The 25,029-nt window shown below is 46.7% G+C and overlaps 1 pseudogene; it reads right to left on the bottom strand.

Moving 5' to 3' along the window:
• Window positions 1–1,019, bottom strand: part of LOC134984309 (oocyte zinc finger protein XlCOF7.1-like) — a 105,122-nt pseudogene extending 104,103 nt beyond the window's left edge.
• Window positions 1,020–25,029: the final 24,010 nt, after the last annotated feature.

The following is a 25,029-nucleotide window of genomic DNA, read 5'->3' as shown; positions in this document are numbered from 1 at the left end:
TCACCTGGAAAGCAAGTGGGTGGATTGCAATGGTAGATTTTGGATTCTAGTTGGGAAAATTCATTATAAATATGTCCCCCTTACTTCTCTCTATGCCCCTAATGCCAAACAGCCCCGATTACTTAGAGAGAGAAGGCCATCAATCAAGTGCCAGGGGACAGGTAATAAACACGGAATGTGCAGGATTCTGAATGAGGGGGGAGAGCAGGAGTATAATAGGGGCTGATGTCTACTCATGTATGAGATACACCAGAGAGTCTGGGGAGGAGACTGGTCAGATCTCTGGGCTGGTAACACACAGTGACATGATGTGAGGGGGAGAGCAGGAGTATAATAGGGGCTGATGTCTCCTGATGTATGAGATACACCAGAGAGTGTGGGGAGGAGACTGGTCAGATCTCTGGGCTGGTAACACACAGTGACATGATGTGAGGGGGAGAGCAAAAGTATAATAGGGGCTGATGGCTCTTGACTCCCTCACTGGAAAAATATATATTCCTCATTAGTTTGTACCGACAGAGGAGGGTGTAGGATAAGAGATTGCTGTAGTGACTGAGCAAGGAGAAACTGTGACTCTTTTCTGTAATTAGTGTTTATTACTCACCTGTGCTGATATCTGTAGGGATCTCCTCCTCCTTACACTGCTGATCACCCCTCACATACGTGTCTTCTTCTCCCTCTATATCTTCTGCCTTCATATCAGTCACATACGTCTCTTCTTCTCCCTCTATATCTTCTGCCTTTATATCAGTCACATACGTCTCATCTTCTCCCTCTATATCTTCTGCCTTCATATCAGTCACATACGTCTCTTCTTCTCCCTCTATATCTTCTACCTTTATATCAGTCACATACGTCTCTTCTTCTCCCTCTATATCTTCTGCCTTTATATCAGTCAAATACGTCTCTTCTTCCCCCTCTATATCTTCTGCCTTTATATCAGTCACATACGTCTCTTCTTCTCCCTCTATATCTTCTACCTTTATATCGGTCACATACATCTCTTCTTCTCCCTCTATATCTTCTATCTTAATGTCAGTGAGACATTCATCCTAAATAGCCCACAAAACAATATACATTAATAATAGTATATTAATAGTATAATAGTGTATAAGACACACACAGCTGCTCTACAGATCATATAGTGACAGTCACTTTGGTATATTGGAGAGATCCTAAATCCCACCTACCTGATCCTCCTGTGGGATCCTGTGATTCTCCTCTGTACAATCCTGGGAATACAGAGGACGGGGACATCTCTCTGGGGTATCTCTGTTACTGGGCCCATCTGTAGGAGACACACAGTGACTGAGTAAAGTGTATATATGTGATTATCAGATGATGTGTGTATATAGGGGTCCCCCATACCTGCTCTCCCCTGTACAATACATGACAGTCTCCTCTTACCCAGTGATGTGAGGGGCCGGTGATTCTCCATCATCATGTCCTTGTACAGACCCCTGTGTTCCTCTATATACTCCTCCTCCTACATGGAGACATAGACAGTGACATCCTGACACCTTATAGGAACCTGACACACACAGTAATACAGTCATCACCCAGACACGTCCCCCGGTGTTACTGTATAATGTCCCATTCCCAGCAGTCACCTCTCCAGTCATCACCCAGACACTTCCTCTGGTGTTACTGTATAATGTCCCATTCCCAGCAGTCACCTCTCCAGTCATCACCCAGACACATCCCCTGGTGTTACTGTATAATGTCCCATTCCCAGGAGTCACCTCTCCAGTCATCACCCAGACACATCCCCTGGTGTTACAGTATAATGCCCCATTCCCAGCAGTCACCTCTCCAGTCATCACCCAGACACATCCCCTGGTGTTACTGTATAATGTCCCATTCCCAGCAGTCACCTCTCCAGTCATCACCCAGACACATCCCCTGGTGTTACTGTATAATGCCCCATTCCCAGCAGTCACCTCACCAGTCATCACCCAGACACGTCCCCTGGTGTTACTGTATAATGTCCCATTCCCAGCAGTCACCTCTCCAGTCATCACCCAGACATGTCCTCCGGTGTTACTGTATAATGTGCCATTCCCATCAGTCACCTCTCCAGTCATCACCTGGACACATCCCCTGGTGTTACTGTATAATGTTCCATTCCTAGCAGTCATCTCTCTAGTCATCACCTGGACACATCCCCTGGTGTTACTATAGTGTTCACTCTAGGAGTGAACTGGGGCAGGGCGCCGGACTCAGGGGGGCACATGCGCGCGCCCGAAATGGGGGCGCGACCACGCAAATTAGGGGGCGTGGCCACACCTCCGTCATTTTAGGGGGGCGGTGCGGCCCACAGACGCTACTATAGAGAGCGTCTGTGGCCGGCGACGTCACTGTTGGGGGCGTGCCCAGCACCTCCGTCGGTGCTGGGCTTCCCCCAGCCCTCTCCCAATGCGTGAATGGATGCCGCGCGCATGCGCACGGCATCTATACACGCCGGGAGGGCAGGGAGCGGGCGGCTGTTTTAGCAGGGCGCCGGAAAAGGGGCAGGGCGGGTTTTGCCTGTTAAAAAACAGGCAGGGCGCGGCGCCCTGCTAAAACAGCCTAGAGTGAACACTATTACTATATAATGTCGCATTCCCAGCAGTCACCTCTCCAGTCAGCAGCTGAATGGTCTTTTTGCTGAGTTCCAGGATCTTCTGGTCACTGTGTCTCTCATGTATCAGTGAGTGAGGTGGAGGCACCGTGATGGGGCTCTGGGACCTGCTCAGTCCTCCTGATACACAAGGATGGCTGCTGGTTGTCTCACGCTCACCAGATGTCTTCTTCACACTTTGAAATGGAGAAGACATAAATATCACTGTAAATACGCCCAGATCCCCTCACCTCTAGTGATGTGCCTGTATTATTACTATAGATAATAGGATTTTGGTACTTACCAGATAAATCCCTTTCTTTGAATCCGCTAGGGGGCACTGGAGTACTCTTGGGATATGGACGGTGTGATAGCAGGGATAGGCACATTTAAAATTTTTAATGTTTAACCCTCCTTCCCCCTCCATACTCCCAAGATGCCTTAGTGTTTTTTGCCTAGCCAAATAGGAGCGACAGAGAGGATGAAGAACGGAGAATTACATATAACATTATAACATAACGGACAACTAGAAGTTGACACGACAATAGATAGCAATCACTTTAACATTTGAACAAGTCGGTGAAAATGTGAACTATTGAACTTACTACCAGACAGGTGAAACTGCTCTGGGTGGGCGTCCAATGCCCCCTGTGGATGTAAAGAAAATAATTTATCTGGCAAGTAGCAAAATCCTGTTTTCTTTTTCATCCACTAGGGGTCACTGGAGTACTCTCGGGACGTACCAAAGTTCCCCCTTGGGCAGGAGAGCTGTTTGGTACCTGTAACACTAGATGGCCAAAGCTAGAAGCTGATGCCGCAGAATTCTCAAACTTGTAAAAGCGCACAAATGTGTTCACTGATGACCATGTAGCCATACAGCAAGGTTGCGTCGTAGAAGCTCCACGACCTGCTGCCCATGACGTTCCCACAGAACGCGTGGAATGTGCTAAAACAGATGCAGGTGGTGTTAGACTAGCATGAAAGTACACCGGACGAATGGTCAAATTAATCTATCTGGCCAAGAACTGATTGGAAGCTGGACAACCTATCTTGACTGTATCATAGAGAACAAACAAAGTATCCGTTTTATGTACTGTTGATGTTCGGGCTACATAAACGCGGAGTGCGCGTACCACATCCAAAGTAGCTGGAGTACCTGAATCTTCTGAAAAACAGGAACTACGATTGGTTGATTGCTGTGAAAGAAGATACTACCTGTGGTAGAAAAGCGGGATTTGTCCAAAGTTCCGCTCTGTCAGTATGAAATTCCAGATATGGTGTCTTGCATGACAAGGCACCCAATTGTGCAACACGCCTTGCCGAAGTTAAGGCTAGGAGAAAATAGGAATTTAATTACCTAGCGGTAAATCCTTTTCTCATAGTCCATAGAGGTTGCTGGGGTCCACATTAGTACCATGGGGTATAGACGGGTCCACTAGGAGCCATTGGCACTTTAAGAGTTTAACAGTGTGGGCTGGCTCCTCCCTCTATGCCCCTCCTACCAGACTCAGTCTAAAAACTGTGCCCGAGGAGACAGACAACTTCGAGAGAAGGATGTTACACAGATAGTGGCGAGATTCACACCAGCTCACACATACAAGGGAAACAAGCCTGAAAACTCAGTAACCGCTAAAACATTACTGAAATCAGTAAAGAAACAAAGTACTTACCTAAGAACAAAGCAGTTCTGAACCAAAGAACCACTGCAGGATAACGAAGTGCTGGGCGGGCGCCCAGCATCCTCTACGGACTACGATAAAATTATTTACTGGTAGGTAATTAAAATCCTATTTTCTCTTACGTCCTAGAGGATGCTGGGGTCTACATTAGAACCATGGGGATGTTCCAAAGCTCCCAGAACGGGAGGGAGAGCGTGCAGGCTTCTGCAGAACTGCTTGACCAAACTTGAGGTCCTCAGAGGCCAAAGTATCGAACTTGTAGAACTTGGCAAACGGCACCCCGGGCAGCCGGCCAGGAAGTACCCACCTTACGAGTAGAGTGGGCTTTAACAGATTTTGGACACGGCAAGCCTGCCATAGAATAAGCATACTGGATAGTGAACCTGATACAGCGAGAAATCGTCTACTTAGAAGCAGGACACCCAATTTTCTTGGGATCATGCAGGACAAACACAGAGTTCGATTTTCTGTGATGAGCAGTCCTCGTCACATAGATCTTCAAAGCCCTCACAACATACAAGGACTTTGAAGCAATTTAGGAGTTAGTAGCCACTGGCACCACAATAGGTTGGTTGATATGAAAAGCCGACACAACCATGGGAAGGAACTGTTGACGCGTCCTGAGTTCCGCCCTATCTTCATGGAAGACCAAATAGGGGCTTTTACAGGACAAAGCCCCCAATTCCGACACACGCCGCGCAGAAGCCAAGGCCAACAACGTGACAGCCTTTCACGTAAGAAACTTGACCTCAATCTCCTGTAAAGGCTCAAACCAATCCGATTGCAGGAAATGCAACACCACGTCAAGATCCCAGGGTGCCGTCAGCGCCACAAAGGGAGGCTGGATGTGCAGAACCCCTTTAAAAAAGGTCTGAACCTCAGGGAGGACAGCCAATTGTTTCTGGAAGAAAATGGATAAAATCGAACTCTGGACCTATAGGGATCCCAACCTCAGGACCATATCCACACCTGCTTGCAGGAAAAGGAGAAACCGTCCAAGTTGAAACTCCACCACAGGAAATTTCTTGGATTCACACCAAGACACATACTTTTTCCAAATTCGATGGTAATGTTTAGACGTTACTCCCTTCCTAGCCTGTATCAGGATAGGAATAACTGCTCGGAATACCCTCCTGAGCTAAGAGCTGGCGTTCAACCTCCATGCTGTCAAACGTAGCCGTGGTAAGTCTTGATAAGCAAACGGCCCCTGTTGCAGAAAATCCTCCCGAAGAGGAAGAGGCCTTGGATCTTCCAGCAGAAGATCCAGCAGATCCGCGTACCAATCCATCCTTGGCCAGTCTGGAGCAATGAGGATCGCCTGAACCCTTGTTCTTTTTACAAGCTTTAGAATTCTTGGAATGAGTGGAAGTGGAGGGAACACATACACTGACTTGAACACCCGCGGCGTTACCAGGGCATCCACTGCCACTGCTTGTCGGTCTCTCTGTACCTGGAACAGTACCTCCAAAGCTTCTTGTTGAGGCGGGAGGCCATCATGTCTATTTGAGGTACACCCCAACTAATTGTTACCTCCTCGAACACCTACGGGTGGAGGCCCCACTTTCCTGGATGGAGATCGTGTCTGCTGAGTTAATCCGCTTCCCAGTTGTCCACTCCCGGAATGAAGATTGCTGACAGCACTACTGCATGCTTTTCTGCCCAGAGGAGGATTTTTGTCACTTCTGACATTGCAGCTCTGCTCTTCGTTCCGCCCTGCCGGTTTAAGTAGGCCATCGTCGTTACATTGTCCGACTGCACTTGAAAGGTCTGATCTTGCAGAAGCTGTGCTGCTTGTAGAACACGCCTTTTAGCTCCAGGATGTTTATTGGAAGAAGGGATTCCTGACTTGACCAACTTCCTTGGACGGTTTCCCCTTGGGTGACTGCTCCGCAACCTCTGAGACTTGCATCAGTGGTTAGAAGATCCAGTTCTGAACCCCAAACTTGCGGCCCTCCAGAAGGTGAGGCAGTTGCAGCTACCAGAGGAGTGAAATCCTTGCTTTCGGCGACAGACGTATCCTCTGGTGCATGAGTAGGTGAGATCCCGATCACTGGTCTAGGAGATCCAGTTGGAATGACCGAGCATGATATTTTCCGTACTGTAGAGCCTCGTAAGAGGCAACCATCTTCCCCAGAAGGTGAATGCACTGATGGACTGATATCCGGGCAGGCTTTAAGACATCCCAGACCATGGACTGTATCACCAACGCCTTCTCCACCGGTAGAAACACCCTTTGCACCTCCGTGTCGAGGATCATCCCCAGGAAAGACAATCGCCTTGTCGGCTCCAAATGGGACTTTAGAAGGTTCAGGATCCAACCGTGCTCCCTGACCAGATGACTCATGAGAGCAATGGACTGTAACAACTTCTCCCTGGCCGATGCCTTTATCAGCAGATCATCCAGATATGGAATTATGTTCACTCCCTGTCTCTCGGAGAACCATCATCTCCTTGGTGAAGACCCTCGTGCCGTGGAGAGACCGAATGGCAGTTCCTGGAACTGATAGTGATTGTCTAACAGTGCAAACCTGAGATAAGCCTGATGCGGCGGCCAAATGGGAATGTGATGGTACGCATCCTTGATAACTATGGACACCAGAAACTCCCCCTCCTCCAGACCTGAGGTCACTGCCCTCAGAGACTCCATTTTGAAGTTCAAGTTCAAAATTGGCCTGACCGAACCATCCGGTTTCGGTACCACGAAAAGGTTCGAATAGTAACCCTTGTTTTGCTGATGAGGTGGAACTGGAACAATAACCTCTGACTTTTCCAATTTTTAGACGGCTTCCTGTAGAATAGCCCTGTCTGTCAGTAAAGCTGGCAAGCCTGATTTGAAGAATCGGTGAGGTGGGAGATCTTGAAACTCCAGCTTGTACCCCTGGGACACAATATCCTGCACCCTGGGATCCAGGCTGGACGACACCCAGATGAGTCTCGCTCCCACCCGTCCATCCTCCAGGCTGCGCGGTCCACCGTCATGCTGAAGATTTTGATGTACCAGAAGCCGGCTTCTGCTCATGGAAACCTGCAGGTGTAGGTTTTTTTGATTTTGCACGACCTCCTCTAAAGAAGGTGGTAGGAGGTTTGGACTTTTTAGTCTTAGCAGCCCGAAAGGAATCTGAGACAAAACATTACATTCCTGGGTACAGGAAATGGACTCTTCTGGAGAAGAAGCGTCCTCTGTAGCATAAGACACAGCACCCCTGGACATGGTTATGTGAGAAACATAAACCCACACTCACATAGGAAAATGCCAGACCCCGTTTCCCCCCAAATCCATCAGAGAAGCACAGAGCTTGGAACCAGCACACACACAGCGCTTCCCTAGGTAGAGACAATGGGGGTCATTCCGAGTTGATCGCAGCCAGCAATTTTTTGCTGCTGGTGCGATCAACTAATCCACGCCTATGGGGGAGTGTATTTTAGCTTAGCAGGGCTGCATTCACTTGTGCAGCCCTGCTAAGCTAAAAAAAGTTTCCAGCAACCTAGGAGTAAGGCTGGATCTACTTATTTATTATTTATTAGCAGTTTCTTATATAGCGCAGCATATTCCGTTGCGCTTTACAAGTAGAACAACAATTATAGAACAAAACTGGGCAAAGACAGACAGAGGTAGGAAGGCCCTGCTTGCAAGCTTACAACCTATAGGGAAATAGGCATTGATACACAAGGATAGATGCTACTTGTTACATAATGGTTCCCCAGGTTGCTAGGTTCTTAATGGGTTGTATATGATCTGATCACCCAGCAATGTTGGAAGACAAAATGTGAGGTTATGTGGACTGTACAGAGGGGATTTATGTGGACTGTACAGAGGGGATGTAACTGGATAGGGAAGCATTGAAGGTTATGTGTGTGGGTCTGAAATTTGATAGGCTTGTCTGAAGAGATGAGTTTTCAGAGAACGTTTAAAGGTTTGGAGACTAGAGGAGAGTCTTATTGTGTGTGGGAGTGCATTGCACAGAGTGGGTGAAGCCGGGGTAAAGTCCTGTAATTTTGAGTGGGAACAGGTAATACATGTGGATGAGAGACGCAGATCTTGTGCAGAGCGGAGAGGTCTGGTAGGGAGATATTTTGAGATGAGTGAGGAGATGTATGATGGTGCAGTTTGGTTAATAGCCTTGTATGTAAGTAAAAGTATTTTATATTTGATACAGTAGAAAACAGGTAACCAATGGAGGGACTGACAGAGCAGATCAGCAGATGAAGAACGTCTGGCGAGGAAGATTAGCCTCACAGCTGCATTTAAAATGGATTAAAGTGGTGAGAGCCTATGTATGGGAAGACCAGTAAGGAGACTATTACAATAATCAATGCGGGAGATGATGAGTGCATGGATTAGAGTTTTTGCAGTGTCTTGTGTAAGATAAGGGCATATTTTGGATGTTTTTAAGGTGAATGTAACATGATTTAGAGACAGATTGAATGTGTGGAACAAAGGACAGTTCAGAGTCAAGGTTGACACCTAGGCAACGAGCTTGTGGGGTGGGGTGGATAGTTGCATTGTCAACAGTAATAGAGATATCAGGTTGGTAACTACTCTTAGCTGGTGGGAAAATAATTAATTTGGTATTGGAAATGTTGAGTTTGAGGTGGCGAGATGACATCCAAGATGAAATGGCAGACAGGCATCCAGTGACACGAGCCAATACTGGTGGTGACAAATCTGGGGAGGATAGGTAGATTTGAGTGTCATCAGCGTACAAATGATACTGAAATCCAAAGGAGCTGATTAGTTTACCAAGAGAGGAGGTAAAGATTGAGAAAAGCAGAGGACCCAAGACTGAGCCTTGCAGTACTCCAACTGATAGAGGTAGAGAAGAGGAGGTAGAATCAGAGAAGTGAACACTGAAAGAGCGATTAGATAGGTAGGATGAGAACCAGGAGAGGGCTGTGTCCTGAAGACCTAGGGATTGTAGTATTTGTTTGAGCAGAGAGTGGTCAACAGTGTCAAAAGCAGCAGAGAGATCTAGAAGAATGACTAGTGTGTAATGGGCTTTAGATCTAGCAGTGACTAGATCAGGCATTCCCAACCGCGGTCCTCAAGGCACACCAACAGTGCAGGTTTTAGTGACATCCAGGCTTCAGCACAGATGGTTAAATCAAAATAACTGAGCTACTAATTAAGTCACCTGTGCTAAAGCCTGGATATTGCTAAAACCTGCACTGTTGGTGTGCCTTGAGGACCGTGGTTGGGAAACAATGGACTACATAATTCACTACTTTGGTCAGTGCCGTCTCTCTGGAATGTTGGGCACGAAAGCCTGACTGAAGTGGGTCCAATAAGTTGTGCGAGTTAAGAAAGTGTGTAAGGCGAGTGTAGGCAAGCCTCTTAAGTAGCTTGTGCGACAGATCCAGCGATGTTCCTACCGGCTTTGACGTCAGACATCCGCCCTCCGTTTGCCTGGAAACACCTGTGTTCGGATGACCACTCCCAGAAAATGGCATCCAACCGTGAGTATCCGCCCCGGACCGCCTCTCCACTGTCAATCTTCCTGCATTCAGCGCTGCGTCTGGGGAGGCGGTGACTGACTCACCACCGGAATTCTGGCTCTGTTAGGGGGTGGCGGCATACTGCGGGAGAGTGCGGTCGCCTGGGGCAGCTAACGATCATCACCCTCAGGAGCTCAGTGTCCTATCATCGGAGATAGTGGCTCAGACCCCGCAGGGCGGACACTACTTGCCCCCTAAGTCCCACGAAGCAGGGAGGCTGTTGCCAGCAGCCTCCCTGTGCCTAAATTACTTCAAGAAAACAATAAAACTAAAGAAGCTCTCAGAGCTCCCCTAGCTGTGACCGGCTCCTCCGGGCACATTTTCTAAACTGAGTCTGGTAGGAGGGGCATAGAGGGAGGAGCCAGCCCACACTATTAAACTCTTAAAGTGCCAATGGTTCCTAGTGGACCCGTCTATACCCCATGGTACTCATGTGGACACCAGCATCCTCTAGGACGTAAGAGAAACACGGTTTTCCAAGTTATAAACTTAACATGAACGTTTTGCAAGGGTTCAAAACTTGACTGAAAAAACATACAAAACTAGATTCAAGTCCCATGGAGCTGTAGGTGGAATGAATGGAGGTTGAACTCTAAGGACACCTTGCAGGAAATTGTGAACTGTTGGCAAAAGTGCCAAATGCCTTTGAAAAAAAACTAACAAGGCAGAGACCTGCACCGTTAGTGTCGCTAAACGCAGTTCTCCATCTAACCACGTCTATAAAAGAGCAAAATATTCGGAAAGATCCTAGCTTCACACCAACCTATATAAGCTAGCCAAATCCTGTGATAATGAGCTGCTGAAACTGGCTTTCTAGCACGTAATATGGTTGGTATAACCAACTGTGGAATGCTCTCTCGTCTTGAGAGTGATCTCAACAACCACCCCGTAAAACGCAGCCACGCTAAATTGGGGTAAAGGAATGACCCCTGCTGTAGTAGGTCTGGACATAGCGGAATCAGCTGGAGGAAAATCCTGACTACTGAGATAATCTGCTTTCCAGTTGTGCAGTCCTGGAATGAAGACCGCCAACAATATCACGTGGTGATGTTCGGCCCAATTGAGGATTTGAGCAACTTCTCGCATGGCCATGTGACTTCGAGTCCCTCCTGGTTTGTTGATGTATGCGACTTCCGTTGCGTTGTCCGACTGAACCTGAACAGTCTGAGACAGGAGCAAGTGAACTGCCTGACGCAGAGCGTTGTAAATTGCCCTGAGTTCCAGGACACTGATTGACAGTAATCTTTCTCGGTCTGAACATAGACCCTGAAACTGGCAATGTTGGACCACTGCTCCCCAACCTTTGAGACTTGCGTCCGTCATCAGAATTATCCAATTCCAGACTCCGAACCTTTTTCCCGCAGTGAGATTGTGTATGTGGAGCCACAAGAGTATTGATACTCTGGCCCTGGAGACAAGCGCACCATCTGATGAATTTGTAGATGAGAGCCTGTGTCACTATGCGAGAAGATCCAGTTGAAAGGGACCTGAAGTGGAAATCTTCTGAACTGGAGTGTGATGAAAGATGCCCCATCTGTCTTACCAGTCGAATGCACAAATGCACCGAGACTGTCCGTGGTTTGAGCACTAGCAGTACTAGATGACGAATAGCATGTACTTTCTGTTGTGGCAGGTAAATGCGTTGATCCACCGTAATCAGAATCATTCCTAAAACTGAATTCTTTGACACGGGACATGACTTGATTTTTTTTTAAAGTTGACAATCCAACCGTACTGAACTAGTGCACTGTACAACAGTAAGGCATGTTTATGAAGTATTTGTTGAGACGAAGCCTTGATGAGAAGGTCATCTAAGTACGGAACGATTATCACTCCCAGGGATCTGAGATGAACTATCATCACAGACATCACTTTTGTGAATACCCGAGGCGCTTGTTGTACTGCAAACTTAAGTACGCCTGATGCGGTGGCCAAATTGGAATGTGTAAGTACGCATCCTTGAGAACCTGCAAAATCATGAATTGCTGTGGTTCTAAACCTGCAATCACTGACCGTAGGGATTCCATCTTGAATGTGTAGTAAGTGACGTACCGATTGAACCCCTTTAGGTTCCATATCTGTGTGACTGAGCCATCCGGCTTTGGTACTACAAAAAGATTGGAATAAAACCCTTGACCTTGTTGGTGTACTGGAACCTGAACCAAAACTGCTGAATGTACGAGAGACTGAATAGTGGCCTGCAGACCTGCTCACTTGTTTGCTGACACAGGCAGACCTGTCTTGAAAAAACGCATTGGTGGTAGACAATCAAACTCATTGAGACCTTTGAAAACAAAATTGCGGATCCACCCATCTTTGATGGCTGAAACCACATGAAGGGAAACTTCTGAAGGCGTGCTCCCACAACTGAAGAGCCGAGATGGGCTGGAAGCCCGTCATGCCACTGGCTTGTCAGCGACCTTTGTGTCCTGACGACGGTTAGTGGTTTGTTGAAAACCACGTCCCTCTGCATGGTTGTTCCTCTAGCCCAGCCTCGAAAGGACTGCGGTCTAATAGATTTGAACGCTGGTCCAGTGTATTTCCTTTAAGGAACTGGTGCAGGCAAAGGCAGGAAAACAGATCCCCCCCATCAACACCGTTGACTGAGAATTCCATTTGTCCAATTCAGGACCAAATAACATCAGTAGAAGGCCACGCCTCTATTCCTCGTTTGGAATCTACCTCGGCCTGTCAAGAACGCAACCACAGCGGCTGTTGGGCCGCAAGCCAAGAATAAACTTGTCCCACATCCAACGAAGCCGTACCTAAATACTCAACCAATTCACAAATGTGATCGGTAAGAAATATAAGCTGGTCTGAGGGAAAACCCTGTTGTAGGCCTAACCTGAGCTGTTTCGCCCATGCAACTACAGCCTTGTTAACCCAAATTCCAACTCAAACAGGTGTAAGCATCACCCCTGTTGCTGTATACATGGACTTTAGCATGGCCTCCAGCTTACTCTCCGAGGGGTCTTTAAGCGTAGCTGCACCTGGGACTGGAATAGTCAATTTTAGTGACAGTTTAGAAACTGAAGACTCCACCGATGGCGATTTAGTTGTCATAGCCTGTGGGAAAAGATATTTAGACAGAAATCGTGTTGTCCCAGAAAAGTGTTTAACTGGATTTAGCCATGCTTCTATGAAATGCTTATTAAGAGATATGAATAAGAAAAACACGCAGTCGCCCATAGTCTGCTAGCAATAAAACCTCATATGTTTCAGTGCAACCTAGCAGCTGGCGTACCGCTCTAATGAGATCATCATAGCTCGGGCTATTAGTGACCTCACTATCTGACCCCTGACCCAATGCTGAGATATCAGATGTGGCATTGCACCATCAGAATGTAATTATGAGACAAACGATGACCATTCTTAGAAATTGGACTTTGTAACCCAGCAAAGTTCTAGAAACATCCTGAGCCCACATTGGCTGCTCACACGGTATTATCCGTGAATCAGACTTAGCCGCCTCATGGTCTTTTGCGTGCAGCGGACAACTCTGACTGCAAATCAGGCATTCTCACAGTTATCACAGACAAGCTGCTGTTTCTGATATTGTCATGCAGACAGACAGACAATAATACAGTGAGACAACGTCCGCACAACTCAGTGAAAATAACTGTAGCGTCTATAATACCACGTGCACCGCACTGTGTCATAGAGGAAATCTATGATGGTCGCTGTGCCACCTACTAAACACCCCTGCCCCCTCCAGTGGCCGTGTGTTGTACGACTGACATATTGCTGTAGGAAGAAGCAGGAAGTAGGTGTGTAACCTTTGTGTGAAAATGGCGTCCCAGCATGTGTTTGTTTTTTAAACATATAGACATCTGACTATACCCTAGATGTAAAACCTATGTACCCCCAAAAGCACTCATAACCTAGGCAATAGCCTGTTATGTCCCTTATAGCCCTGGCCACCATCCCTTATATTTAGGGGAACCGCTGAACTAGGGACCGCCATGACCTCCCCAAATGCTTAAAGCAGTGAGCCGCGCCTAGCTTCGTCCATCCCCCCCCCCCCCCGCATTATATACCAAGCACCGGCTCTGAGTGACAGCGCCCTGCAGCAGCTACCCACCATGGTCGCTTGTGGAAGCCAGAGAGCGGGGTAGATGTGTGGTGTTATGGGCGTCCAGCGGCGGCAGTGTGATCTGTCCGCTGCTGGGAGCCGCGCTGCCGAGAGACGCTTCTCTGGAGCAGTGAGATGTAGCCTGACAGGTGCCCAGCGGCAGCATTATTTGACCACTGCTGGGAGCCGCTTCCCAGTTGTCTAGAGGGGCAGATTGTAGAGGGCAGCGGCTGCGCTGTCGGGTGCCGGGGAGCAGGCAGGTGTGAAGCGACACAGGTGCCCAGTGGCAGTATATGTCTGACCACTAGTGGGAGCCGGGAAGCAGGGGAGTTTGAGCCAGTAAAGCTATACCTTAGTAAGCAGCTCATGCAAAACACGTTCCCCACACATGGAGGGGCGGCAGCAGCAGCTGACTACCCCACTATCACAGCAACAAACTGGGCCAATGGAGCGGCGGCGGCATAAGCTGACCGCCTGCTCCTTACCTCAGTGTAATGGGGAGGCTCCGATGTTTAAATGTGCCTATCCCTGCTAACACACCGTCCATATCCCAAAAGTACTACAGTGCCCCCTAGTGAATGAAGAATAAATAAGTGATGTCACTGTGACACTCCCAGATCCCCTAACCTCCCCAGTCATGTCCCTGTATTTCTATAGATATAAGTAATGTCACTGTGCTGTGACGCTCCCAGATCCTCACCTCCTACTCACATCCCTGAATTATTACTATAGATGTAAGTGATGTTACTGTGACGCTCCCAGATCCCCCTCACCTACCCAGTCATGTCTCTGTATTATTACTACAGATATAAGTGACGTCACTGTGACACTCCCAGATCCCCCTCACTTCCCCAGTCATGTCCCTGTATTATTACCATAGATATTAGTGATGTCGCTATGAGACTCCCAGATCCCCATCACCTCCCCAGTCATGTCCCTGTATTATTACTATAGATATAAGTGATGTCACTGTGACGCTCCCAGATCCCCTCACCTCTCCAGTCACGTCCCTGTATTATTAGTAGAGATATTAGTAATGTCCCTGTGACGCTCCCAGATCTCCCTCACCCCCCAGTCATGCCCCTGTATTATTACTAGAGATATAAGTGATGTCACTGTGATATCACCACTACTCCCAATGTATAATAATAATAATAATACCAGGACACCACAAGCTGCTGTCCCTGTATAATAATAACCATACACAAAAACCTGTATTATACTAATAACAACAGAAAACCCCCTTCTGCTCTTCCTTTAAAGTAATAATAAAATGACACCACAGGCTGCTCCATCTGCAAAAAAATAATAATAATAGGACACAACAGGCCGCTCCCTTCTGTATAATAATAATAATAATAACGACAAAACACCACAGGCTGCTGCCTCTGTATAATAAGTGGACACGACTAGCTACTCCTTCTTTATAATATTAATAATATGACAACAAAGGCTGCTCCTCCTGTATAATAATAATAATAATAATAATAACAATAACTGCACACCACAGGCTACTCCCCCTGTATAATAATAATAATGCTTCCCCTGTATAATAATAACAGGACACCACAGGCTGCTCCTCCTGTATAATAACAGGACACCACATGCTGCTCTCCCTGTATAATAATAATAATACCTGTACACCACAGGCCGCTCCCTCTGTACAATAATAACAGGATACCACAGGCTGCTCCTCCTGTATAATAATAATAATAACAACAACAGGACACCACAGGCTGCTCCCCCTATAGAGTAGGATGCCACAGGCTGTTCCTCCTGTCCATTATGACAACACAGAATGCTACCCCTGTATATTATTGCAACACAGACTGCTCCTCCTGTATACTATGACAAGACAAGATGTTATCCCTGTATATTATGACAACACAGGCCGCTACCCCTGTATACTATGACAGCACAGGATGCTCCCCCTGTATACTATGACAGCACAGGATGCTAGCCCCGTATATTATGACAATACAGGCCGCTCCCCCTGTACAGCACAATGCCACAGGACACAACACCTGTGATGTCCCGTATATAGAATTACTGTAACGCTGGGATCTGCGTCACCTGTATTACGGTAACAGCGGGGTCTGCGCCACCTGTATTACGGTAACAGCGGGGTCTGCGTCACCTGTATTACGGTAACATCGGGGTCTGCGCCCCCTGTATTACGGTAACAGCGGGGTCTGCGTCACCTGTATTACGGTAACATCGGGGTCTGCGTCACCTGTATTACGGTAACAGCGGGGTCTGCGTCACCTGTATTACGGTAACATCGGGGTCTGCGTCACCTGTATTACGGTAACAGCGGGGTCTGCACCACCTGTATTAAGGTAATCTGCGAAACTTGTATTACGGTAACAGTGTGGTCTTGTGCCACTTGTATTAAGGTAACGGCTGGGTCTTGTGCCACCTGTATTACGGTAACGTCGGGGTCTGCGCCACCTGTATTACGGTAACGACGGGGTCTGCGCCACTTGTATTACAGTAACGGCGGGATCTGCGCCACTTGTATTACGGTAACGGCTGGATCTTGCGCCACCTGTATTACGGTAACAACGGGGTCTGCGCCTCCTGTATTACGTTAAAGACGGGGTCTGCGCCACCTGTATTACGGTAACAGTGTGGTCTTGTGCCACTTGTATTAAGGTAACGGCTGGGTCTTGTGCCACCTGTATTAAGGTAACGGCTGGGGTCTTGTGCCACTTGTATTACAGTAACGGCGGGATCTGCGCCACTTGTATTACGGTAACGGCTGGATCTTGCGCCACCTGTATTACGGTAACAACGGGGTCTGCGCCTCCTAAATTACGGTAACGGCGGGGTCTGCCTACCTGTATTACGGTAACGGCGGGGTCTGCACCAAATGTATTACGGTAACGGCGGGGTCTGCCTACCTGTATTACGGTAACGGCGGGGTCTGCACCACCTGTATTACAGTAATAGGACACTAGAGTGTCAGCCACCTGTACAGGGATAATGCAGCACCAGAGGCTGCTCCAGCTGCACTATAACAAGGCACCAGAGGCTGCTCCCCCTGTAGTACAGAACCTGACACCAGAGCTGCTCAGCCTATAGAATAATAATAATAATATCATTACCTGCTGCCAGACACAGCAATGGCTGCTCTCTGCTCCTGCTGCCTTGTGGGAATGATAGAAGGAAGGCGGAGCTCAGACCAGGGGAAAATGGCCGCCGCTCCTGACGTCACTACACGGCCAGGGAACCTATTGCTGCTGCTCGACTGGTCTACAAGAAAATGGCCGCCGGCCTCCTGCACTGAGGACATATATGGTATTAATTATTACAGAGGGCGGGCTGTGGGCGGGGTGGAGGAGGGGAGGGGCCAGTAACCAGGTAACAGCCGTTGCCAATCATACCCTACTTCCGGTCTGTGCGTTCCACCATACTTCCGGACTGTGCGGTCCACATACAGGAAGTGAGTTTTCATCGACTGTTGCAGCCTCGCAGTGTCCGTGGAGATCAGGTAATGGCGTCTTACTATACAGGGGGAGTAGCCTGTGGTGCCCTGTTATTATTATACAGGAGAGCAGCCTGTGGTGTCCTGTTGTTATTATTACAAGGAGGAGCAGCCTGTGGTGTCCTGTTATTATTATTATACAGGGGGAGCAGCCTGTGGTGTCCTGTTATTATTACACAGGAGGAGCAGCCTGTGGTGTCCAGTAATTATTATACAGAAGGAGCAGCCTGTGGTGTCCTGTTATTATTATACAGGGGGAGCAGCCTGTGGTGTCCTGTTATTATTTTTATTATACAGGGGGAGCAGCCTGTGATGTATTGATGTTATTATTATGCAGGGTGAGCAGCCTGTGATGTCATGTTGTTATTATTATTATTATGCAGGGGGTGTAGCCTCTGGTGTCCTGTTATTAATATTATACAGGAGGAGCATCCTGTGGTGTCCTGTTATTGTTATACAGGGGGAGCAGCCTGTGGTGTCCTGTTGTTGTTGTTATTATTATACAGGGGGAGCAGCCTGTGGTGTCCTGTTATTATTGTTATACAGGTGGAGTAGCCTGTGGTGTCCAGTTATTTTATTATTATTATTATTATCATTATTATACAGGAGGAGCAGCCTGCGGTGTCCTGTTATTTTATTATTATTATTTTTTTTATTATTATTATTATTATTATTATACAGGAGGAGCATTCTGTGGTGTCCTGTTTTTATTATTATTATTATTATTATTATTATTATTATTATACAATTTCAATTTGCAGAAGTGCGCACCCTATGAGGTATATACAAATCCACAGTCTTAATATACTGTTTTTTTCTGTTGAATGTTCAGTAATTATCCCACTTCCTCCTGTTTTGGGGACGGACTGCAGCAACCAAAGAATCCGTGGAAGCATCCAGGAAGCCTGGTGCCAGAGGGAATACGGTGCTGATTACCCGGGAGGTACCTGTGTACTCTTAAGCGCTTCAGGGTAGCCTTCACTGGTCGCCCCACTCATTCCGGTACGCAGAATTATCCCACTAATGTTGGTGGAGTTTATTTTATGAATTTTAGTTGTTGTATACAAAAATAAAAAACTGTACTTCACTATATTCCTTTATCCCGGTTTATTTTTGAGGGAAGAAGAGGTTGTCCATTTGGCTCCTAAGGAGAAAGTGGGATAATTACTGAACATTCAACAGAAAAAAACAGGATATTAAGACTGTGGATTCGTATATACCTCATAGGGTGCGCACATCTGCAAATTGAAATTGTATTGTGAACTGTTTAAAGTGGGGGTGACCACTTTAGCAGCACTGTTGTGTTGGGGCGCTGGTTTGAAAATCTGTATATTTTCACTCATTATTATTATTATACAGGTGGAGCAACTTGTAGTGTCCTGTTGTTATTATTATTCAGGGGGAGTAGCTTTTGGTGTCCTTTTATTATTATTATTATTATTATTATTACTACACAGGGAACAGCCTGTGGTGTCCTGTTATTATTATTATTAATATTATTTTACAGTTGGAGCAGCCTGTGGTATCTTGTTGTTGTTGTTGTTGTTATACAGGGGAAACAGCCTGTGGTGTCTTGTTATTGTTGTTGTTGTTGTTTTTATACAGGGGAAGCAGCCTGTGGTGTCCTGTTGTTGTTGTTGTTGTTATTATTATTATACAGAGTAACAGTCTCTGGTGTTCTGTTGTTGTTATTATTATTATTCAGGGGGAGCAGCCTGTGGTGTCCTGTTATTATTATAATACAAGAGGAGCAGCCTGTGGAATACAGTCATTATTATTATACAGGAGGGGCAGCCTGTGGAATCCAGTTATTATTATTATTATTATTATTATACAGAGGGAGCAGCAGCATTTGGTGTCCTGTAATTATTATTATTATTATTATTATACAGGAGAAGCAGCTTGTGATTTCCTGTTATTATTATACAGGGTAAACAACCTGTGGTGTCCTGTTATTATTATTGTACAGGAGGAGCAATCTGTGGTGTCCTGTTAATAAAGACATGTTATTATTTTTATACTAGGTTGCAGTCTTTAGTTCTTCTTCTTCTTCTTCTTCTTCTTCTTCTTCTTCCTCCCTCCTCCTTCCTCCTTCCTCCTTCCTCCTCCTTTCTCCTTCCTCCTTCCTCCTCCTTCCTCCTCCTCCTCCTCATATCCCTGGCATGTGTAACAGATGATAATTGGAGCAGTATGAAGCAAATGTATATCACACACCTGGGAATGTCACAGTGACAGCACTTATACCTATAGTAATAATACAGGGACATGACTGGGCAGGTGAGAGGATCTGGGAGTGTTACAGTGACATCACATATCTATATTAATAATACAGGGACTTGACTGGGAAGGTGATGAGATCTGGGAGTGTCACAGTGACATCACTTATATCTATAGTAATAAGACAGGGACATGATATGCTAAAGGAGTAAGACTGTTACAGACACTCAGAGTCTGTTTCCTACTGTAACATGTGCCAACTGGGACTAAGTTACTGGGCATGGATCTATTTTTGGGCCAAATTTATTTTCTTTTGTTATGGGTATAAAATGTATCTTTTTATCTTTATTTCCTGTGCTATATAATTGCTATATGGTCCGACATTGTTTCCACCATTACATTTCATAATACCTTTCTAGAATGTTTGGGTGTTCAGGTAAAGCATGACTGATTCATGTAACATCCTGTTGCCCTTATAACTGTGTTGGTGGAACCTACATTGGATATCAGGCCATGTTCTTGGTCCTTACTTCCTTTGGATATATTGGTTACATTGAGATTTCTTTGTACAATTGTTACTATGATGACTAGATGTTACACTCTCGTATGGCTACTTGGAGTAGTCGGTGGGTTTCCCTCTTAGGCCCGACCACCACCTTTTTCCACCTTTCTGTCACAGTACCCTAGTGACGGAACCTCTAGCTTCTTTATGGACCCTATTTCTGTTTGTCTCCCATTTTTGTTCCCTATTTTATTTTTTCTGTTATTTGATAATGTGAAGTATGCACACGCCCTACAGACTCTATTGGACTTTACACAGATGATCCTAGAGGTTTCATACCATGATCTGATCTCTATCACGGTGAAGTTTTTAAGTCTTAATGTAAAATGTCCTCATTCTCCCCGTAACAGACGTCTTGCATTAATATATTTCCCTGACCAGAAGGCGGCGGTGGTAGCCATTCAGGAATCACATTTTCCATTGCACTCTCCCCCTCAGTTTACCAATAACTACCCAACATGCTATATCTCCTGTGGTGTATCCATCCTTTCTAATAGATCCTGCCCCTTTCACCTGGAAAGCAAGTGGGTGGATTGCAATGGTAGATTTTGGATTCTAGTTGGGAAAATTCATTATAAATATGTCCCCCTTACTTCTCTCTATGCCCCTAATGCCAAACAGCCCGATTACTTAGAGAGAGAAGGCCATCAATCAAGTGCCAGGGGACAGGTAATAAACACGGAATGTGCAGGATTCTGAATGAGGGGGGAGAGCAGGAGTATAATAGGGGCTGATGTCTACTCATGTATGAGATACACCAGAGAGTCTGGGGAGGAGACTGGTCAGATCTCTGGGCTGGTAACACACAGTGACATGATGTGAGGGGGAGAGCAGGAGTATAATAGGGGCTGATGTCTCCTGATGTATGAGATACACCAGAGAGTGTGGGGAGGAGACTGGTCAGATCTCTGGGCTGGTAACACACAGTGACATGATGTGAGGGGTGGAGAGCAGGAGTATAATAGGGGCTGATGTCTACTGATGTATAAGATACACCAGAGAGTGTGGGGAGGAGACTGGTCAGGTCTCTGGGCTGGTAACACACAGTGACATGATGTGAGGGGGAGAGCAAAAGTATAATAGGGGCTGATGGCTCTTGACTCCCTCACTGGAAAAATATATATTCCTCATTAGTTTGTACCGACAGAGGAGGGTGTAGGATAAGAGATTGCTGTAGTGACTGAGCAAGGAGAAACTGTGACTCTTTTCTGTAATTAGTGTTTATTACTCACCTGTGCTGATATCTGTAGGGATCTCCTCCTCCTTACACTGCTGATCACCCCTCACATACGTGTCTTCTTCTCCCTCTATATCTTCTGCCTTCATATCAGTCACATACGTCTCTTCTTCTCCCTCTATATCTTCTGCCTTTATATCAGTCACATACGTCTCATCTTCTCCCTCTATATCTTCTGCCTTCATATCAGTCACATACGTCTCTTCTTCTCCCTCTATATCTTCTACCTTTATATCAGTCACATACGTCTCTTCTTCTCCCTCTATATCTTCTGCCTTTATATCAGTCAAATACGTCTCTTCTTCCCCCTCTATATCTTCTGCCTTTATATCAGTCACATACGTCTCTTCTTCTCCCTCTATATCTTCTACCTTTATATCGGTCACATACATCTCTTCTTCTCCCTCTATATCTTCTATCTTAATGTCAGTGAGACATTCATCCTAAATAGCCCACAAAACAATATACATTAATAATAGTATATTAATAGTATAATAGTGTATAAGACACACACAGCTGCTCTACAGATCATATAGTGACAGTCACTTTGGTATATTGGAGAGATCCTAAATCCCACCTACCTGATCCTCCTGTGGGATCCTGTGATTCTCCTCTGTACAATCCTGGGAATACAGAGGACGGGGACATCTCTCTGGGGTATCTCTGTTACTGGGCCCATCTGTAGGAGACACACAGTGACTGAGTAAAGTGTATATATGTGATTATCAGATGATGTGTGTATATAGGGGTCCCCCATACCTGCTCTCCCCTGTACAATACATGACAGTCTCCTCTTACCCAGTGATGTGAGGGGCCGGTGATTCTCCATCATCATGTCCTTGTACAGACCCCTGTGTTCCTCTATATACTCCTCCTCCTACATGGAGACATAGACAGTGACATCCTGACACCTTATAGGAACCTGACACACACAGTAATACAGTCATCACCCAGACACGTCCCCCGGTGTTACTGTATAATGTCCCATTCCCAGCAGTCACCTCTCCAGTCATCACCCAGACACTTCCTCTGGTGTTACTGTATAATGTCCCATTCCCAGCAGTCACCTCTCCAGTCATCACCCAGACACATCCCCTGGTGTTACTGTATAATGTCCCATTCCCAGGAGTCACCTCTCCAGTCATCACCCAGACACATCCCCTGGTGTTACAGTATAATGCCCCATTCCCAGCAGTCACCTCTCCAGTCATCACCCAGACACATCCCCTGGTGTTACTGTATAATGTCCCATTCCCAGCAGTCACCTCTCCAGTCATCACCCAGACACATCCCCTGGTGTTACTGTATAATGCCCCATTCCCAGCAGTCACCTCACCAGTCATCACCCAGACACGTCCCCTGGTGTTACTGTATAATGTCCCATTCCCAGCAGTCACCTCTCCAGTCATCACCTGGACACATCCCCTGGTGTTACTGTATAATGTTCCATTCCTAGCAGTCATCTCTCTAGTCATCACCTGGACACATCCCCTGGTGTTACTATAGTGTTCACTCTAGGAGTGAACTGGGGCAGGGCGCCGGACTCAGGGGGGCACATGCGCGCGCCCGAAATGGGGGCGCGACCACGCAAATTAGGGGGCGTGGCCACACCTCCGTCATTTTAGGGGGGCGGTGCGGCCCACAGACGCTACTATAGAGAGCGTCTGTGGCCGGCGACGTCACTGTTGGGGGCGTGCCCAGCACCTCCGTCGGTGCTGGGCTTCCCCCAGCCCTCTCCCAATGCGTGAATGGATGCCGCGCGCATGCGCACGGCATCTATACACGCCGGGAGGGCAGGGAGCGGGCGGCTGTTTTAGCAGGGCGCCGGAAAAGTGGCAGGGCGGGTTTTGCCTGTTAAAAAACAGGCAGGGCGCGGCGCCCTGCTAAAACAGCCTAGAGTGAACACTATTACTATATAATGTCGCATTCCCAGTAGTCACCTCTCCAGTCAGCAGCTGAATGGTCTTTTTGCTGAGTTCCAGGATCTTCTGGTCACTGTGTCTCTCATGTATCAGTGAGTGAGGTGGAGGCACCGTGATGGGGCTCTGGGACCTGCTCAGTCCTCCTGATACACAAGGATGGCTGCTGGTTGTCTCACGCTCACCAGATGTCTTCTTCACACTTTGAAATGGAGAAGACATAAATATCACTGTAAATACGCCCAGATCCCCTCACCTCTAGTGATGTGCCTGTATTATTACTATAGATAATAGGATTTTGGTACTTACCAGATAAATCCCTTTCTTTGAATCCGCTAGGGGGCACTGGAGTACTCTTGGGATATGGACGGTGTGATAGCAGGGATAGGCACATTTAAAATTTTTAATGTTTAACCCTCCTTCCCCCTCCATACTCCCAAGATGCCTTAGTGTTTTTTGCCTAGCCAAATAGGAGCGACAGAGAGGATGAAGAACGGAGAATTACATATAACATTATAACATAACGGACAACTAGAAGTTGACACGACAATAGATAGCAATCACTTTAACATTTGAACAAGTCGGTGAAAATGTGAACTATTGAACTTACTACCAGACAGGTGAAACTGCTCTGGGTGGGCGTCCAATGCCCCCTGTGGATGTAAAGAAAATAATTTATCTGGCAAGTAGCAAAATCCTGTTTTCTTTTTCATCCACTAGGGGTCACTGGAGTACTCTCGGGACGTACCAAAGTTCCCCCTTGGGCAGGAGAGCTGTTTGGTACCTGTAACACTAGATGGCCAAAGCTAGAAGCTGATGCCGCAGAATTCTCAAACTTGTAAAAGCGCACAAATGTGTTCACTGATGACCATGTAGCCATACAGCAAGGTTGCGTCGTAGAAGCTCCACGACCTGCTGCCCATGACGTTCCCACAGAACGCGTGGAATGTGATAAAACAGATGCAGGTGGTGTTAGACTAGCATGAAAGTACACCGGACGAATGGTCAAATTAATCTATCTGGCCAAGAACTGATTGGAAGCTGGACAACCTATCTTGACTGTATCATAGAGAACAAACAAAGTATCCGTTTTATGTACTGTTGATGTTCGGGCTACATAAACGCGGAGTGCGCGTACCACATCCAAAGTAGCTGGAGTACCTGAATCTTCTGAAAAACAGGAACTACGATTGGTTGATTGCTGTGAAAGAAGATACTACCTGTGGTAGAAAAGCGGGATTTGTCCAAAGTTCCGCTCTGTCAGTATGAAATTCCAGATATGGTGTCTTGCATGACAAGGCACCCAATTGTGCAACACGCCTTGCCGAAGTTAAGGCTAGGAGAAAATAGGAATTTAATTACCTAGCGGTAAATCCTTTTCTCATAGTCCATAGAGGTTGCTGGGGTCCACATTAGTACCATGGGGTATAGACGGGTCCACTAGGAGCCATTGGCACTTTAAGAGTTTAACAGTGTGGGCTGGCTCCTCCCTCTATGCCCCTCCTACCAGACTCAGTCTAAAAACTGTGCCCGAGGAGACAGACAACTTCGAGAGAAGGATGTTACACAGATAGTGGCGAGATTCACACCAGCTCACACATACAAGGGAAACAAGCCTGAAAACTCAGTAACCGCTAAAACATTACTGAAATCAGTAAAGAAACAAAGTACTTACCTAAGAACAAAGCAGTTCTGAACCAAAGAACCACTGCAGGATAACGAAGTGCTGGGCGGGCGCCCAGCATCCTCTACGGACTACGATAA

This window comes from Pseudophryne corroboree (genome assembly GCF_028390025.1).
Source record: "Pseudophryne corroboree isolate aPseCor3 chromosome 3 unlocalized genomic scaffold, aPseCor3.hap2 SUPER_3_unloc_49, whole genome shotgun sequence".
In the NCBI taxonomy this organism is placed as follows: Eukaryota; Metazoa; Chordata; class Amphibia; order Anura; family Myobatrachidae; genus Pseudophryne; species Pseudophryne corroboree.
Note: the sequence above shows the minus strand (reverse complement) of the source record. Positions and strands in the feature narration are given on the sequence as shown.